Here is a 6,000-nt window from a genome sequence, read left to right as displayed (position 1 = left end):
CCTTCGCAAGGACCGGGCGTAGCCACACTCGGTTCAACTAAAGTGAGAGAGACAGACACCCGCCGATCACCTTTAAGCAACGAGTGCTCGCAACGGTGAAACCAGTCTCGCGTAAGCGTACGCGTAATGTCGGTCCGGGCCGCTTCATCTCACAATACTGCTGAACCAAAGTATGACATGCTGGTAAGCAGTATGACTTATATCGCCCACAACTCACTTGTGTTCTACTCGTGCATAGCATCAACGCATAAAACCAGGCTCTGATACCACTGTTGGGGAACGTAGTAATTTCAAAATTTTCCTACGCACATGCAAGATCATGGTGATGCATAGCAACGAGAGGGGAGAGTGTTGTCCACGTACCCTCGTAGACCGACAGCGGAAGCGTTATCACAACGCGGTTGATGTAGTTGTACGTCTTCACGATCCGACCGATCAAGTACCGAACGTACGGCACCTCCGAGTTCTACACACGTTCAGCTCGATGACATTCCTCGAACTCCGATCCAGCCGAGTGTTGAGGGAGAGTTTCGTCAGCACGACGGCGTGGTGACGATGATGATGTTCCACCGACGCAGGGCTTCGCCTAAGCTCCGCAACAGTATTATCGAGGTGTAATATGGTGGAGGGGGCACCGCACACGGCTAAGAGATCTCAAGGATCAATTGTTGTGTCTATGGGGTGCCCCCCTGCCCCCGTATATAAAGGAGCAAGGGGGAGGCAGCCGGCCAAGTGGAGAGGCGCGCCGTAGGGGGAGTGGGAGTAGAACTCCTCCTTTCCTTGTGGGAGTAGGAGAAGGGAAGGGGGAAGGAGAAAGAAGGAAGGGTGCGCCCCCCTTCCCTAGTCCAATTCGGACCAGACCATGGGGAGGGGTGCGGCCACCTTTTGAGGCCTTTCTCTCCTTTCCCGTATGGCCCATTAAGGCCCAATACGAATTCCCGTAACTCTCCGGTACTCCGAAAAATACCCGAATCACTCGGAACCTTTCCGAAGTCCGAATATAGTCGTCCAATATATCGATCTTTACGTCTCGACCATTTCGAGACTCCTCGTCATATCCCCGATCTCATCCGGGACTCCGAATTCCTTCGGTACATCAAAACTCAATAAAACTGTCATCGTAACGTTAAGCATGCGGACCCTACGGGTTCGAGAACTATGTAGACATGACCGAGACACGTGTCCGGTCAATAACCAATAGCGGGACCTGGATGCCCATATTGGCTCCCACATATTCTACGAAGATCTTTATCGGTCAGACCGCATAACAACATACGTTGTTCCCTTTGTCACCGGTATGTTACTTGCCCGAGATTTGATCGTCGGTATCTCGATACCTAGTTCAATCTCGTTACCGGCAAGTCTCTTTACTCGTTCCATAACACATCATCCCGCAACTAACTCATTAGTCACAATGCTTGCAAGGCTTATAGTGATGTGCATTACCGAGTGGGCCCAGAGATACCTCTCCGACAATTGGAGTGACAAATCCTAATCTCGAAATACGCCAACCCAACAAGTACCTTTGGAGACACCTGTAGAGCACCTTTATAATCACCCATTTACGTTGTGACGTTTGGTAGCACACAAAGTGTTCCTCCGGTAAACGGGAGTTGCATAATCTCATAGTCATAGGAACATGTATAAGTCATGAAGAAAGCAATAGCAACATACTAAACGATCGAGTGCTAAGCTAACAGAATGGGTCAAGTCAATCACGTCATTCTCCTAATGAGGTGATCTTGTTAATCAAATGACAACTTATGTCTATGGCTAGGAAACATAACCATCTTTGATTAACGAGCTAGTCAAGTAGAGGCATACTAGTGACACTCTGTTTGTCTATGTATTCACACATGTATCAAGTTTCCGGTTAATACAATTCTAGCATGAATAATAAACATTTATCATGATATAAGGAAATAAATAATAACTTTATTATTGCCTCTAGGGCATATTTCCTTCACGCTCAGCTTGAGATAGCTTGTCTGGCAGGGGGTGATTTGACTCCAGACATAGGGCGCGAAAGCCGGGCAGAGGGTTCTCATCAGCCGGAGAAGTATCCTGGCAGTAGAACCATGTCTGGTTCCAGTCCTTTGGGTGGCTTGGCGGTTCAGCATAAGGAAAGAGGCAATCTCTCCATCGTTGGATTGAAATTCCACCAAGTTCCAGGCTAGGCCCGTTGGCGCACTCATTCTGGCGGTTCAGGTAAAACAGCTCCCTAAAGAGCAGTAGGCTGGGCTCTTCTCCAAGATATACTTCACAGAACACTTGAAAGTTACAAATGTTCGACACGAAATTGGGTCCAATGTCTTGAGGTCGCAGATCGAAGAAGTTCAGGACGTCTCTAAAGAATTTTGAGCTGGGAGGTGCAAAACCCCGGCTCATGTGATCAGCAAATATCACCACTTCTCCAATCTCTTGGTTGAGGTCTTTCTTCGGATGGGTCAGGGGCACGATAGGACATGACCTCCTTCCTAGGCAGGTAACCCGTCTTCACAAAATCATCTAAGGTATCATCGGTAACGTTGGATCTCACCCAGTTGCACGTAATGGGTGCCTTGGGAGCCTTGGGCGGCATTGTGAAAGACGAAAGCCTATGATAGAAGAAAATGTCCGGTTCAAATATAAGCCGGAGGAAGATTCCATTTCAGTATTCAAGACGGCGGCTTATGAAGGGGCTTAATGACATATGGCTAATTGTGTCGGGTATCTAAGCTGCTGGGAATATCATAAATAATTCAAGTTGTTTAAAATTCTATCATGAATGAGCCGGAAATTTCACAGCGCATGACCTCCTTTAACCCGGAGATATGAGCCGCCATGGTTAATAGATGCAGATTTTTGTCTAAGTGTTGTACAAACAGGTTTCACAGGTTGAAGGGATTATTTTGGATCAAACGGTCGTCTAGAAAGAAAAAAATTCTAGACCTAGAAAGCTGATACAGAGAAGTTCATGAGTTCTAAGGAGATCTCTTTGCAAGTAAAGGGGACGTGCTACTGTTGAAAATGGGTGCGAAACCACAGCCGCACGAGCTCTATATGGTTTCTGGATCCAAGGGGGCCGTGTAGGAAGAACTGTGAAGAAATGGCGACGAACTGCGGAGAACACGGGAGAACGACAAGAACCCTAATGCGGATCTATTCTATGGAGTGGCAAGGACTTACCGGCGCTGAAGAGATGCGGAGGTTGCCGCCGTTTCTCTGGACCGGTTCATGGTGATGCAGCGGCCGAGGTTGACGAAGACCAGGGGCGCGGCGGCGGCGGCAGAGTTCGAGTTCTCGGGCGTCGGAGGAGGAAGACGATGGAGGAGAGGAGTGGACGAAGGCTTATGGGCCGGGCCTATTTATAAGGCACGGCTGATAAATGGGCGCGAGAAACGAGGAGGCCACGACGTGATTATCTTGCCACGAAAATGCCTCGATTTTTGGGATAGCCATTAAAGATAAGATCCGTTGGGATATGACAGAATAAAAAAAATGAACTTAATGGAAGATGACGCCATGGCAGGTTACCAGGAATCTAGAAGATGACGTCACGGCGGGTTATAATCTTCGCACAAGCAGAAGCCGGAAGATTTTCTCTCAAAGGGATTGAAGATTGACATGAACCGATTCAGATCAATCTGGGGCCTAATGTTGAGGATATGACCATTAGAGTCACCCACCCAGGAGGGGCCGGGTTACGTTATAATGATCATCACGTGAAGCCCAATACCAGGCTAGAGGATGGCGGATCAATAGTGGGCTTAAGATCCGGAGGCGGTTTAAGGCCCGTAGTGATAAACCGCCATTATGGCAAGACTTGTAATGTAAGGCAAGAGTAGATAAGAGTCCGAGCCGGATACTGTTATAAGCCGGCCGGGGCTCTGAGAGCCGCGGGGCGTCAACCTCTCTATATAAAGGGACGACCCGGCGGCGGTTCAGGACGGGAGACAACAGATCGAGAGCCGGGCATAGCAATTAAGCTCCCTGGTCATCGAAACCCTAAGTAATACCACCTCAACTGGACGTAGGCTTTTACCTTCACCGCAAGGGCCCGAACCAGTATAACCCTCGTGTTCCTTGTCCCGTTTAACCCCTTTAAGCTTCCTAGCGGCGATGGCTACATGACTAAGTCCTTGCACGAGGACATCTGCTGTGACAATTCCACGACAATACTTGTGAGGTCTCTCGCACTGACACCACCGGGTCTTGAGGCACACCTCATATGCTACTCCATCATACGTCATGCCGTCCCTTGTTGTGCCACCTGGCTCATCGACTTGGTAGATTTGTTCTTTTTCATTGAAACTAACGATTTGTTGACGCCAAGACTTGCGTGCTTGATGCTTCAACCAATCCTCAACTTTGAAGGGAAAATCCATTTTCTCACCTATCCATTTGGCCGCTCTTCGGAATGCCTCAGAAAATACTCGTTGAGCTTGAAGAAGGTATATTTCACTATTGCAGTGACCGGCAAGGAACGGACACCCTTGAGCACATTGTTGAAGCATTCCACCATGTTACTTGTCATGTCTCCGTATCGGAAACCTCCTTCATCGTAAGCACGTGACCACTTATGCTTCTCCGGAAAATGCCTTGTCAAGAGTTCTCTCCCTCCTTTGTTCTTCCCCAACGCCTTGAACAGCTTATCATAACGGCTTTGGAATGTGTCGGTGTTGAATGCCACACAAACATGGGTAAGATCTTTGCAAAACTCCTTACTCTTGCATGCAAGGTAAAAGTTTGCCACGAAATGCCTCATGCACCAACGGTGTTGGAGCTTTGGATAGCCTGAAATGTCAACTTCTATTGCTTTGAGAATCCCATGATGGCGATCCGATATGATGCACACCTCTCTTTTGGGGCCAATCACCTTCGTCCTCACATGATCCATAAACCACTCCCAATTATCATCGTGCTCGGAAGGCACCAACGCAAATGCCACCGGCAACACATTGTCATTGGACTTGTGGGCCATTGCTACCATCAACGTGCCCTTGTACTTTCCAGTCAAGAACGTGCCATCAATTGACAACACGGGGCGGCAATGCCTAAATGCATCGATGCATTGGCCAAAGCTCCAAAAAGCTCGTTGAATCACTCCCTCGATTGACTCGACCCTATGGCGCATGCCCGGGTTCCGATGAGCAATGGCTCCCAAGATTCTTGGAAGAATGTTGTGCGCGGCGACATAATCACCATGCAACATCCTTATAGCGTTTGCCTTGGCCATCCACGCCTTTCCATACTTGACCGGGTACCCGAATCGTTCGAACACCGAACTCATGAGGAACTTCACCTTCACGGTTGGATCATGGGATATCTCATTCAACAATCTATGGCCTAGATACACGGACGTGAGTTGGCGGTGTCCCTTGCTTCGGTCCGCTTTCTCCGGCGGTATGCACTTGTGGGTGGCCACACAACTCTTCAACTCCCATTGCCCGGTTTCCTTGATCTTTCTTCCACAGACCTTCCATGGGCAACCTTCTTTGTCACATTTGATGGTGTAGCGCAATTTTTTGTTGGAATGACCAACAACGAACAACCTATGGTTCCGAATGGCATAGTCACTCAACCATATCTTGAACTCTTGCAAACAACCAAACTTGATCCCTTTCTTCCAATGAGCATTCTCATCCTCACCCAATGGCCTTGGATCACCCATCCTCGGGCAAGGTGATGGTTCGACCAAGCCCAACCTCATGCCACCATCAACAGCGGCCTTGTTGGCAAGACTAAGATCACGAAACAAAGAGGGTCCTCTTTCCTTGCCATTGACCTTCTTGTAAATTTGATTTTCTTGCGGCGTGAATCCATCCTCATCCAATTCTTCCGGTGGACCCTCATCATCCGACTCATACCTACACATACGGCTATAAGGGAGGTTCCGGTCCATGTCTTGTTGATGCACAGTGACATCCAAGTCACCAATGGGATTGTAATGAATCTCTTCTTCTGCATACACATCATATTGAGCAATATCATCTCCATCAACATGAGAAATGGCATCTT

This window comes from Triticum aestivum, chromosome 2D (assembly GCF_018294505.1).
Source record: "Triticum aestivum cultivar Chinese Spring chromosome 2D, IWGSC CS RefSeq v2.1, whole genome shotgun sequence".
In the NCBI taxonomy this organism is placed as follows: Eukaryota; Viridiplantae; Streptophyta; class Magnoliopsida; order Poales; family Poaceae; genus Triticum; species Triticum aestivum.
This window is presented reverse-complemented; position numbering follows the sequence as displayed.